The 14244-nt window shown below is 39.8% G+C and overlaps 1 protein-coding gene across 2 annotated transcripts in view; it reads left to right on the top strand.

The window, feature by feature from the left end:
- Positions 1–14244, top strand: part of ZFHX4 (zinc finger homeobox 4) — a 211665-nt gene that overhangs the window by 27717 nt on the left and 169704 nt on the right. The gene's annotated exons all lie outside the window — the stretch shown is intronic.

The following is a 14244-nucleotide window of genomic DNA, read 5'->3' on the forward strand; positions in this document are numbered from 1 at the left end:
GTTGCCCTGAAATAACATCACTTTTTTGAATGTTTCCACCTATAAAATAATACTCTTAAACCTCTTTTTATTGATTGATTAAAAACAACAACCGAGCGCCACTCTTGGCTAAGTATGAATGGTTTCAGGGAGCAGAGGACAAAAACAGCAATGCCTTGTGAATGCATCACCTTTTGTTTGGTGACAAGGATGATCCAAACATTGTGTGTGTGTGTTTTCCTGAAAGTTTCTGGTGGTACTGAGTAAAAAGACACCCTCCCTTATGATCAGTTGAAAGTCTTCTGCTTAACTCTGTTGTTATTTTGCCTGACTTCCCAAGCTAGTAATGTTTTTATCCCATCCCCTTATGGGTGTGGCACAGGTAAAAGTGTTCATTAAATGGCAAATAACACTTTTATAGGGGAAGAAGCTTTGCAGATGTAATGAATATGTCCAAGTGTTGAATCTTATTTGTCACATACCTTGACTTGACTTCTTCTGAACCCTAATTACTGGATAATTTATTTTCTGCAGTTTGTGTACTGGATTGGCCTGATTGTCTTGGTTCATGTACAGTGGGAACAGATTGATTTCTATGATGAATAACTTGGTAACTTATTAAAAACTTCTTTTGTCTAGAGGATATTAAAATTCAGAAAATATTGTAAACCATTAGTCACTGTAACAAGCTCTAATATGATTGCAAAATCCATTTTGCAAGTGTTATCTATTGATTTATACTAGAAATCAGTGATAACTATACTATCAGGAATCACCCGGCGATTATGATACCTGCGACTCTTCAAATATGCTTTCAAACTATAAACAGACCACAAAAAGAGCAGAATGTGACTATCTGGGGCAGGTGCAGGCAGTATTTATTTGGGTTGGCCTGCCACTATTTGTTTGGGTTGTTTCTTGAAGTTCAAATGCTGGATTGATGTACTGAGGGTGAAAACCTAAAGTCGTGGTGTGAGAATTTGTAACATTGTGTCTGTGATGTTGGTGCTCCATGGATCAATAACGAAAGCATTAGATTTGGGTTACACAATTTGAGGGGAGTGCAGGCCCTCACATAAGATGGAAAACTTCTAAGTTGATGGTATTGAAAACAGAATAGAATGATTATAATTCATCGCTTTTACAGCAACAGCTGACAGCTGTTCAATTGTCAACTTTTCTTCTGTTGATACCTTATCTATTAAAACTTTTAGAATACCTGGGAGAAAAAAAAAACACATTAAGTTTGTATAAATAATAGATCTCGACCCTGGGAGCTATATAGAATATTCATGAACTGTGCTTATAGTCACACAGCTCTAACACTTTAAATTAACATGTTGTGAATAGAAGATATAAATATACAAATTTTTGTGCTTTATTAATCTCATGTGGGAAGCTAAAGAAAGGTAGAGCATTCTTGTTGATTTTCTCAGGAAATGCTATTTAGTCTCATTGCTGGACAATTATTTACATGTGTGTATGTGTGTGTTAAGTTTATCCATGAATATGGACTGACCACCCTCACTGTCTGCAGAGCAATTTGCTAGGTGCCAGGGTTACCCTTGAAGTTCCCCTTCAGAGAGGGCTGGATTTTGTCTTTGATTGTATAACAACCAGATGAGATAGAACTTGGTTATGAATAGGCCCATAAAGCAGAGAGAGCTTGAGATACCAGAACCAAAAGCTATATGTACTCTCTTTTAAATTTTTATCTATTTCATTTTTGGCTGTGCCGAATCTTCATTGCTGTGTGGGCTTTGTTCTAGTTGCAGTGAGTGGGGGCTCCTGTCTAGTTGCGCTGCTCAGGCTTCTCGTTGCAGTGGTTTCTCTCGTGGAATACAGGCTCTAGGGTGCTGAGACTTCAGTAGTGTGGCTCCCAGGCTCTCGAGCACAGGCTCAATAGCTGAGGTGCACAGGCTTAGTTGCTCTGCATTATATGTGGTCTTCCTGGATCAGGAGTGACCCTGTGTCTCCTGCACTTGCAGGCAGATCCTTTACCACTGAGCCACCTGGGAAGCCCAGCTATATATACTCTTACCTTCAAAATGTTGTGTCATATACAAATTAACTCTCCCCACCATCTTCTTTATTTACTTATCTCTTAAATACCTAAGTGTCCTTGTGGGGTAATGTCTCCAAATGGTCAGCAAACAAATAAAAACACACTGTGAACAAGCTTACCTTGAATTAAAAAGATTAAAGAGATAAATATTGGAGCTACTGAAACTCAGTATTGGGCAGCTGGACTCTTATTTTGCATCAGCCTTCAAAGAGCATTTATTCATTCTAGCAGTCACTAGAAAAAATTCCTCCAGAGTAGCAATGTGTTGAGGATGCAGTTTTTAAACTGATTCACAGAAACTGTGTGTCAGATCCAGAGGATTTTCAAGAGCAGTAATGAGGACATTAGCAAGCTTGGTCAGCCTGTGTAGGCAAAATAAAATTGCTCTATAAGTAACATTAATTGCTTTTAAATGAGACCCTAACAAATTGGCCTAGGCCTAGAAAAAATGATGGTTTGTAATATGGTGAAAATATTAAAATTGGACTTAAAACAGTGTCTGAGCTAATGACTAGACAATAATTGCTTATATAAAATTCATTTTCATTAGGAGTTTAATTATACAGCATTTTGCATTGTGAATTATTCAGACTTTAAGGGAAAGTGACAAGTAGCAGTGAAAAGACAGATAAATACATGGCTGGGAGAAAAACAGTTCTTCTCATTGACAGCATATTGATTCATAACACTCCCAAATGTGGGGATGTGTCAGGGCAATTTGAATGGGCCACTTTACCTCTTGCATGGTCAACCTGAAACAGTCTTACCTCAGAGAAGTGTGTGTCCTTATTCCAGTTTAAGGAGGTTAGAGGTTAAAGGTTAAGGGGTAGCTTAAAAGCATCATCTGCCTAGCTGCTTAACTTTAACCTGATCAATTTAATGAAAATCTGTTTTACAGATGTTGTTTTAATGTATTTGGCAGGATTTAAGCAGCTTTAACATTAGACGTATGCTAGTAAAAATTATTTCTTTATTTGACCAGAACAACACCTTTCCTTTCATGTTTAAGGTAGAAGGCTTGTGGGTTATGGTATTTTGGCAAAGAACCCAGAGGCAGAATGTGTTGATGATCTTTCCATATGGGCTCCAAAAAAAAAAAAAGGAATAACTTTATGTCTATTGCTAACGATGACTACAAAAACAAACAAAGCTGCATTCGTTTTCTTGGCAGTATTCTTTTCCTTAGGATTTTTTGTAAAGGAATTTTGTTGTTGTGAAGAAAAGCTTGCTCATTTCTTCAAGCAAACTTCTCTGAAACATTAGGCACTATTCAAATTTTGATCTTATTTTTCCTCCAGAAATTTGAACGATGAAGCAAAATTGGGCTAAGAAATTTAAACAATAAATTGAAACTGCAGATTGCACTTAATCTTCTCTTTTAATGTCTGAAAGTATATTTAAAATGAGGTTAATAAGTACTGAATATATGAAGTGAAAGTGTTAGTCACTCGTTTGTGTTCGACTCTTTGTGACCCCATGGACTGTAGCCCACCAGGCTCCTCTGTCCATGAAATTCTCCAGGCAAGAGTATTGGAGTGGGTGGCCATTCCCTTCTCCAAAGGATCTTCCCAACCCAGGAATCAAACCCAGGTCTTCTACATTGCAGGCAGATTGTTTACCGTCTGAGCCACCAGGGAAGCCCCTGTGTGTATCTATATCTGTATAATGCCAAAACAGTGTTCTCAGCTAACCACTTTATTAGATTTGATTATATTTTTCTAATTTCATGCCTTTGCATCCTCTACAAATTCCTGTCAATTGATATTCACATAATGAGTCCTCAATAAATATTTGTAAGATGAATAATGGACTAATGCATTTATTGAGAAATGTATTAAAGAAACTACTTCCAACCCTCATTAAAAAATGCACTGCAATTTAGTCTACCCCTTAAGTGATCTCAATCCTTTTCTAAAGTGTCCAGTAGAAAGATGTAGTGAAAACCACTGAGCACTCCACATTCCAACTGAGAACAAACAAGACTCTGGTAATATTTCAGATTCACAGTTTACCTTATTCTTGCCTTAGAATGGCTGAAACTTTTCTGGCCAGCTAATTGGTTGACTGCCATCCTGTGCTGGGTGTGCAAATACGCTTGCCACACCTGTGCTTCAGCTGCTTTTATATGTATTTTTAAATGAGGTGTTCACAGCTTCACTGGATCAAAGGTAAAAGCTTAATTATACTAGTCTTTTTTTTTCTTCTTGCATCTGCTAGTTGTGAAGGAGAGTCATCTGTCTGAATTCCATAAGGCTGTTTTCATATTTGGATTTCAAATTGGCTGAGGGCGGTGAATGAATCTCCCGTCTCCATGGTGAGCAAAGGAAGACACGTGGGATTTAGTCCTACGTAACTTTTAGTGTAACAGTCCCCCAAGGAACATGTTTGGAGTTTTCTCATTATCCATGTTGTGGATGAAAGAATCCAGGTTAAGAACTAAAATCAAGGTGTGGGGAGGGTCACAGAAGAGAATGCAAAAAAAAAAAAAAAAAAAAAACACACATTGGGCAATGTATATGGCAAGGAAATAAAAAGTGGTATAATTAGCTTCACCTGCCTTTTACGTTTTTTTTTATTAAACTGGTAGGAAGTATAATAATCTGATCAGTTTGGAATTAACAAAGAATCATAAGCATTTTCATTTCAATAGGCCTGAGACCAACTTTGCAAATTAAAATCAAATATACCCGATATGTACCATTTCAATTATTGAACTGTCATTGTCCGGGTGTGATGGTAAAAGAGGTCAGGAGATTGTGTGGTACCTATTTGCATAAAAGTCATTGTGTAAAAGGAAATTGGAATATGTGTGTGTATCTAAAAAACCAAAACAGGTTTTTCTTAATCTTATTCTAGTCATTTGTTTAGATAAAGAAAGCTGTTTTCAGAGATAAACAAAAGTTATTCTTTTCTGTTGCTAAACATTAACCTGAATATGGAAATTTTTGCACTTTTTGCATTAGTTTCATATTTCTGTTCCTTTCAAGGTTGAATTTCAGTGTGAAATTTAATTCCAGCTGCAGGATTTTTTTTTTTTTAAGTAATCACAACTCAAATTATTTTATTGTATTTTCATATAAAAAGCAAGGCAGAGGCTGAAAAAGTTCCTGTAGTAGAACAATACATGCTGGCTTAATAGTTATAACTAATAAATACAAAGATCAAATAGAGATCAGCTGGTTAGCTAATAGCAACTAATAAATCACTAGTATTTTCAGATCACAATGTAATTGGCCAGACCTACTACTTTGTCTACTTCTGTTTTTAAGCTTGATATTTACTGAAGCACACCATGTGTTAGAACATGGCTACTCTAGCACAAATATGGATGTTCTCACTGTGTTCACAAAGCAAGAAATATATATTACAGCATGAGTTGAGAACTCTCTTTGAGTTCCAGTAGGGAAAAAAGGATAAAAAATATCTGTTTATCCAAATACACACATATTCTCTCTCTATATATATATATATTTATATTTCTGTATCTATATATTAATATAGATAGATACACACACCTATAGATACATGCCAATCTGTAGAAGGATGACTTTAGGCCAGATATTCACAACTTATCATGTCCATGTCAGGAGAGATAAAACAGTATTGCATGTGTGGAACTGTTACCAAACCCAAACAAAATTTAAAGAAAGCAAATCGTGTCACTAGGACTCCCTGATTTTATTTTTGACATGTCTTTCCTTAACTGGTCCTGCCATATCCCCACACATCAGGCATTCACTGTTATCCTCTTCTCTCTTTGCTGAAATCTTTACTGTTTTCTCCTACCTAGATCTTCTCTTCATGGAAATAACTCTGTGTTGAGAGATCACCCATCTAATTCCCCAAAGAAAATGAGCATCCTTTTAATTAAGGGGGAAGGACACCCTTCTGTAAAAGCAGAGTAGTGCATTAAAAGGTGTAAATGACTCTCAGGTTTTTTCCCAGAGTGCATTTCGTTTTAACTGAACCACTTAATCTGGATGAATTTCTAATGTATGAGGGGGAACCAGTTTTTATGTCAGGTATGGGGATATGGAGGGTGGCGGCCCACTCTAACAGCTTCCTTCATCTCCCTCCTTCTAAACACACACACACACACATCACATATCACACCCAACCTCCACCTCAGAAAAGTAGTAAAAACTGGCACTACCATTAATTTACCCCAGGACCATGTCAACTCAGACTTTGGGATTTATGTTACAGTGTTTGTATAAGTTGTGCTCATTGTCTCATGTGAAGTGTAGAAAGTATTAGTCACTCAGTAATGTCTGTCTCTGCGACCCCATGGGCTATAGCCCACTAGCCTCCTCTGTCCATGGGATTTTCCAGACAAGAATACTGAAGTGGGTTGCCATTTCCTTCTCCAGGGGATTTTCCTGACCCAGGGATAGAACCCATGTCTGCTGCATTTAACCCAGAGTTGTAAATCCCTATGTATCTCCCACCCTGAGATCATTTTAGGAAATGCGGACAGAGTTTATATCTCATGATGAATGTGCTCTCCCCACTAGTTTCTTTGGCTTCCATGTAATTGTCCTTGTTAGTGGAGCTTGTTTAAAATCACCGAAATGCTTGCGTGGGTGCTGGGATGCCATGCAGTAAGGCGGCCAAAGTCATACGTTAAGTAGGCCTCGTGCTGCTGAAAGGGTCTTGGCCCTGGGTGGAGCGAGGAGGAACTGGCATATGCATAATGACTGCGATTCTGCTTCCAAAACATCTGGCCTGCCTGAGTTCTACTGGAAATGCTTTACCAAGTTTGCTTGAAGTCTGAGCCTGTGCTCAGGCTGAGTTCAATTAGGCGTGGAGATTTGTTCATTATTCAGATAATTCAAGCCTTCAAAAGGCACTTCTTTCACCCCTGAATTATCAGTGTATTTCCAGAGACCTTATGGTGATGTGATTTATTCAAAAGAAGAGCAACAGTTGGAGGTTCCCAAGAACCTGCTGGGAAACATCTTCATAGATTGTGTAACCAAGGAGGAACATCGTGATTGATGTTCTGTTTGCAGAATACCCAAATGACATCCCAAGTCTTACTTCTGATAAATACAGAAACATTCATTGAGCACTTTGTTTGGACTGGGTTTTTAAATGTCTCTGTTTATGGAGATAGCCCCATTCATGAGGAAGGATACAAACCATGTTCTCTTAAGGTGATGCTTCCTAGATGACTCTGTTCTTCCAATGTGGCAGAGCCTTTAATCAAATTAAGGGTTGAATCCATATACTAAATCCTAAAGAAAATAAACCCTGAATATTCATCGGAAGGACCTATTCTGAAGCTGAAGCTCCATTACTTTGGCCACCTGCTGTGAAGAGCCTGCTCATTGAAAAAGACCCTGTGGCTGGGAAAGATGGAAGGCAAAATGAGAAGGGGGCGGCAGAGGATGAGATGGTTAGATAGCATCACAGACTCAATGGACGTGAATTTGAGCAAACTCTGGGAGATGGTGAAGGACAGGAATGCATGGCATGCCGCAGGCCATGGGCTCTCAGAGAATCGAGCAGGACTTAGCGACTAAACAACAACAATCATATACTAGCCCTCAAAAGCTTCCGTGTTTTTATTCATCAATGGTTGGTCAAAAGGCTAGGTGTGATTGCGTTCTTGGATCATCAGTAGCTGTAGAACAATATGTCTTGGCTGACTCATTGCTCTTTTGCAATGTAAGACTTTGTGAGTCAGTTTCAGACAAAGGTTATGGTGGGAATTACGGAGCGAACAAGAGCTTCTCTTTTAGTTGGAAGATTCATGGTGTTCTTTAAACATGAGGATGGTGCTACATCCTTCTTTAAACATGAGGATGCTAAAGATGCAAAATGTGTCAAATTAAAACTTCAGTCAATTCCCTTTTAGAACAAAGATGTAACTTAGAGTCTTACTTAGAGTCTTGGAGACTGAGTTCCGTTTACAATGCTATTGATGAGAATTCTACTTAAAGGTAAATTATTGTGATGACAGTTCTGTTGTCACTGATAGTAACTACTGTATGTGGTTAACATTCCATTTCACTTAGTTTTATAATACTTTATTAATATTCTAGGTTTCTTTAAAGGAAAAGTACTTTTGCAGCTTTGAATATAATACCTATATTAAATACGTATATGTAAATATAAATGTGTATTGAGATCATATTATTATTTTATTGATACATATTTTTCTAAAGACTTACTTTCATTGGAAATATTTGGAAGCATAGAATATACTGTGGGCTTCCCTGGTGGCTCAAACGGTAAAGAATCCACCTGCAATGTGGGAGACCTGGGTTCAGCTCCTGGGTTGGGAAGATCTCCTAGAGAAGGGAACAGCTACCCACTCCAGTATTCTTACCTGGAGAATTCTATGGACAGAGGAGCCTGGCAGGCTACAGTCCATATGGTCACAAAGAATCAGACATGACTGAGCGACTTTCACTTCACGTCACTTCATCTGTCTTTGGGCTTCCCTTGTGGCTCAAACAGTAAAGAATTTGCCTGTAATGTCAGAGACTTGGGTTTAGTCCCTGGGTGGGAAAGATCCCCTGGAGAAGAGCATGACAACCCACTCCAGTATTCTTGCCTGGAGAATCCCATGGACTGAGGAGTCTGGTGGGCTACAGTCCATGGGGTTGCAAAGAGTTGGACATGACCGAGCTACTAACACTTTCAGGTTGAATCTTCCATACTGTTGGGCTTCCCTCCTAGCTCCTTCGGTAAAGAATCTGTCTGCAGTGCAGGAGACCCAGGTTCTTTTCCTGAGTCAGGAAGGTCCCCTGGAGAAAGGAATGGCTACCCACTCCAGTATTCTTGCCTGGAGAATTCCATGGACAGAAGAGCTGGTGGGCTGCAGTCCACAGAGTCACACAGAGTCGGACAGCACTGAGTGACTTTAAAAAAAAATTCACTTGGGAGTCCACTTTTATCCCTTCAAGTGACAGATCATTTTTAAGATCCTGTAATTGTGATGTACGGAGAAGGCGATGGCACCCACTCCAGTACTCTTGCCTGGAAAATCCCATGGATAGAGGAGCCTGGTGGGCTGTAGTCCATGGAGTCGAGAAGAGTCGGACACGACTGGGTGACTTCACTTTCACTTTTCACTTTCCTGCATTGGAGAAGGAAATGGCAACCCACTCTAGGGTGCTTGCCTGGAGAATCCCAGGGATGGGGGAGCCTGGTGGGCTGCCGTCTATGGGGTCGCACAGAGTCGGACATGACTGAAGCGACTTAGCAGCAGCAGCAGTAACTGTGATGTAACAAAAGAGCTCAGTAGTAGGGTTTACACCCACAAAAGCAATCAGCTAGCATAATGCAGCAGCAGCAGTATGATGAACTTACAGCTTTTGGGAGCATCTCCAAACTGGAAGGAGACACAGCTGTTTAAAACTGTTACCTGTTTACTGTCACAACATAATTCTTTCCCTTTAAAGAAACTTCCTTTTCCTGACATTTTGGGGGTGCTTGGTATATTAAATAGAAAGGACTCATAGAATATTTATCACTTCGAGTGCCTGAGCTCTCAGTGCTTGCAAGTTAAGCACCTTCAGAAGCTGCCTTAATTCATTCAGGTCACCAGGGTACTTCAGCAGTAATGCACTAAATGGTACCCCACTGACCTGAAAGAGGGAATGTGCCTCCCTAAGCATTTAACTTCCTCCAGAGCAACAAGTAAAAGCACAGTCTAGTCTCTACCCAGGACCCCAGTCTTCTCTTTCCTTTTCCCAACATCCTTATAACTACTGGAGGAAGTCCTATTCATTTGCTATGTACCTAGCATTTTAAAAGATAATCTTGTTTTGAATTTTTTTTTAACTTGTATCTTCTACTTCTTACTTTGATCCCTTTCGTTCCAAGTTTCCAGGAATTTTCTTTCCACCATAGGTTTCTTTCTTTCTTTTTAAAATCTCTTTATCCTTTATTTTTATTTATTTATTTTGGCTACACTGGGTCTTTGTTGCTGCCCTCGGGCTTTGCTAGTTGCAGTGAGTGGGGGCTACTTTCTAGTTGTGGTGCACGGGCTTCTCATTTCGGTGGCTTCTCTTGTTGTAAAGCACAGGCTCTGGGTGCATGGACTTCAGTAGCAGCAGCATGCAGGCTCAGTAGTTGTGGCTCCCAGGCTTAGTTGCTCCGCAACATGTGGGATCTTCCCGGACCAGGGGTCAAACCTGTGTCTTCTGCATTGGCAGATGGATCCTTAATCACAAGAACAGCAGGGGGAGTCCACCACTGTAGGTTTCTAATGCACTCCCCGCTTCCTCTTTCTCCTCCTTGAGAACTTGCTAATGATTCCAGAGAACTGGTCCACATCTTTTTCGAACCATTGACATGAACTTAAACATCCGCTGGATCATGGAAAAAGCAAGAGAATTCCAGAAAAACATCTATTTCTGTTTTATTGACTATGCCAAAGCCTTTGACTATGTGGATCACAATAAACTGTGGAAAATTCTGAGATGGGAATACCAGACCACCTGACCTGCCTCTTGAGAAATCTATATGCAGGTCAGGAAGCAACAGTTAGAACCGGACATGGAACAATAGACTGGTTCCAAATAGGAAAAGGAGTACGTCAAGGCTGTATATTGTCACCCTGCTTATTTAACTTCTATGCAGAGTACATCATGAGAAACGCTGGACTGGAAGAAACACAAGCTGGAATCAAGATTGCGGGGAGAAATATCAATAACCTCAGATATGCAGATGATACCACCCTTATGGCAGAAAGTGAAGAGGAACTAAAAAGCCTCTTGATGAAAGTGAAAGAGGAAAGTGAAAAGTTGGCTTAAAGCTCAACATTCAGAACACGAAGATCATGGCATCCGGTCCCATCACTTCATGGGAAATAGATGGGGAAACAGTGTTAACAGTGTCAGACTTTATTTTTGGGGGGCTCCTAAATCACTGCAGATGGTGACTGCAGCCATGAAATTAAAAGACGCTGACTCCTTGAAAGAAAAGTTATGACCAACCTAGATAGCACATTCAAAAGCAGAGACATTACTTTGCGGACTAAGGTCCGTCTAGTCAAGGCTATGGTTTTTCCAGTGGTCATGTATGGATGTGAGAGTTGGACTGTGAAGAAAGCTGAGCGCTGAAGAATTGATGCTTTTGAACTGTGGTGTTGGAGAAGACTCTTGAGAGTCCCTTGGACTGCAAGGAAATCCAACCAGTCCATTCTGAAGGAGATCAACCCTGGGATTGCTTTGGAAGGAATGATGCTAAAGCTGAAGCTCCAGTACTTTGGCCATCTCATGCGAAGAGTTGACTCATTGGAAAAGACTTTGATGCTGGGAGGGATTAGGGGCAGGATGAGAAGGGGACGACAGAGGATCAGATGGCTGGATGGCATCACTGACTCGATGGACGTGAGTCTGAGTGAACTCCGGGAGTTGGTGATGGACAGGGAGGCCTGGCGTGCTGCGATTCATGGGGTCGCAAAGAGTCGGACACGACTGAGCACCTGAACTGAACTGAACTGAACTGACCTGAAAGATGCTTGAGGAAATCTTTGCCTTCCTGAATCTGGCTTCCAATCCTGCAAAAAAAATTCTCAGTCATTGACACCACTGTAGTTGAGTATATTCAGTGATGAATAATCTTTTAATGAAAAGTAAGAATAGTTTCAGTTGTTGAAGTGACAGAACTATTGGCAGGAGAGACTCCCAATATCGGTAGCCAGTGTGTGTAAAGGATGTAAGGACATTTTGATAATTATGGTGGGCAGTATCTTTCAAAGACTTCCAATATTTCTCACTATTGCTTTGGCAGGCCTGCAGAGAACACTAGCTTGTGTCCTTAGGGCCTGAAGTCTTCATTGTTCAGTCCTGGGGAATCTGATAACAAGTCTAATTGCCATCACTTCTGAAAGAGTGTTGGTTTACAAAGTATCTCCTTTAAAGTGAAAGTGAAAAAGTGGAAGTGTTCCTCAATCAATTGTGTCAACTCTTGCAACCCCATGGACTGTAGTCCGCCAGGCTCCTCTGTCCATGGAATTCTCCAGCCAAAAATACTGGAGTGGGGTGCCATTCCCTTCTTCAGGGATCTCCTGACCCAGGAGCCGAACCCATGTCTCCTGCATTGTCAGGCGGGTTCCTTACCATCTGAGCCACCTTAAACTCAACATATCATACCTTAAACTTAGCACTTACCACTGAATAACAGCGTGAGGGACACCAGACACGATGGAAGGGGAGAATGATTCCCCAATTTACACCAAATAAATATTGTTGTTTCCTATTTTTATTTAAATTTTTAAAAATTGGAGTATGGTTGCTTTACAATGGTGTATTAGTTTCTACTGTACAACAAAATGAATCAGCTATATGTTTACATACACACCTTCTTTTTTGGATTTCCTTTGCATTTAGGGTCAACACAGAGCACTGAGTAGAGTTTCCTGAGCTATGTATAGTAGGTTCTCATTAGTTATGTACTTTACACATGGTATCAATAGTATATATATGTCAGTCCAAATCTCCCAATTCATCCCACACTTGCTTTCCCTCTTTAAGTCCGTAAGTTTGTTCTCTGTCTTTTAAAACATAAAATTAATATGCTAAAATGGGAAATACATAAACAGTGAAATATACCTCTCAGAATTGATTTCATTTGGTGAATTGGTACTATACAAACTTTGGAAGAGAGAAAACGCTCTCCTACTTAGTATGAGATGCTATCACTACTATGTAAACAGAGGTCCCTCGGTGTCCTTTGAGAAAGAATTTGGATAAAAGCAAGTTCTGGTTTAATTTATTTGTTTTGTGGTTTATTGTAATTTTTATTAGCAAATTAAGTAATTAAAAAAACACATTTGGATGGAACAATTGTACCAAGTTTTTCCATGATGAATATTTCCTGAGAAGATACTCCCCAGGCTTATAACCAAATTCCTTAAAAATAGATCCAAAGAGATTTCACAAATAACTTTTTTTCCCAGAAAAATAGAGACTTTGACTCTGTTAATTCCTTAAATATTAGAAAAACTAAGATGAGTTTTATGAAGCAGTATCCATTCTTAACTTGGCAATAGAATTGCCATCTTTAAAGTCATAAACGCAAAAATCTCTTCCTATTGCTTCATTGTGTCCACATTTACTTAGATGTATATTTCAAAAGGGCTTCCCAGGTGGTGGTAGTAGTAAAGATCCTGCTTGCCAATGCAGGAGAGATAAGAGATGCAGGTTCGACGCCTGGGTCGGGAAGATCCCCTGGAGGAGGGCATGGTAACCCACTCCAGTATCCTTGCCTGGAGAATGCCATGGACTAGGAGTCTGGTGAGCTGCAGTCCAGAGGGCACTCATTGTGCTGACAATGAGTCAGACACAACTGAAGTGACTTATCGTGAACGCACGCATGTTTCAAAATAGACTCTCAGGTGTAATATTTACTTTCAAGTTCCTGTAGTGAGTACTAGGTCATTCCATTTCTTCCAGTAGAAGCACGGCTACCCCTTTAAATGTAATGGCTTTGCAACTTATTGTAAAAGCACTGATACAGAAGTACATTGAAATTGATTTTTTTCAAGTCTGTTAACACTTTTCTAAAAAGTGAATCATTTAATTCTTTAGCAGTGAGTATAGAAGAATGTGGATATATTTCAGTTCTCATGTGTTTGGTCATTAAAAAGGCAAAATGCCAGTATTCCAATGATGTTTTCAGTATGTATCCAAGGAGACCTATTTATGCCTATTTTGCTCAAACACTGGAACAAATTGCATGCACACGTGTGTGTGTGGCGGGGAGGTGGGGTGGTGAAGAGACAGAGAGCAAGGAGTCAGAATACAGTATCCTAAGACTTATTTTAAAAACTGATGGAGATTTTGAGTTAATCATTAATGCCCACTTATTTTGTTTTAAAGTAGATCACAGAAATCTCTTCCTGTCCATTGTAAGTGTTCTCAGTCTCTAGAGATAATAAACCTTTGATGATGTTGTGCAAGATTCGTCAACAAGCCCTGAAATCAGTTTTGTATGTACACATGACTAATCAAAGTTTCAAGGAACAGCATGCTCAGTCACTTCATTCGCCCAAGGGATTCTCCCAGCAAGAGTACTGGAGTGGGTTGTCATGCCCTCCTCTAGGGAAATCTTCCTGACTCAGGAATTGAACCCACATCTCCTACATTGCAGGCAGATTGTTTTACCCACTGAGCCACCTAGGAAGCCCCAGGGAACAGGATGTGAATTGGTAAAAGTGATAGGTGGTAGGTGCTCCAGAA

Source organism: Oryx dammah, unplaced genomic scaffold, assembly GCF_014754425.2.
Source record: "Oryx dammah isolate SB20612 unplaced genomic scaffold, SCBI_Odam_1.1 HiC_scaffold_19, whole genome shotgun sequence".
Taxonomy (NCBI): domain Eukaryota; kingdom Metazoa; phylum Chordata; class Mammalia; order Artiodactyla; family Bovidae; genus Oryx; species Oryx dammah.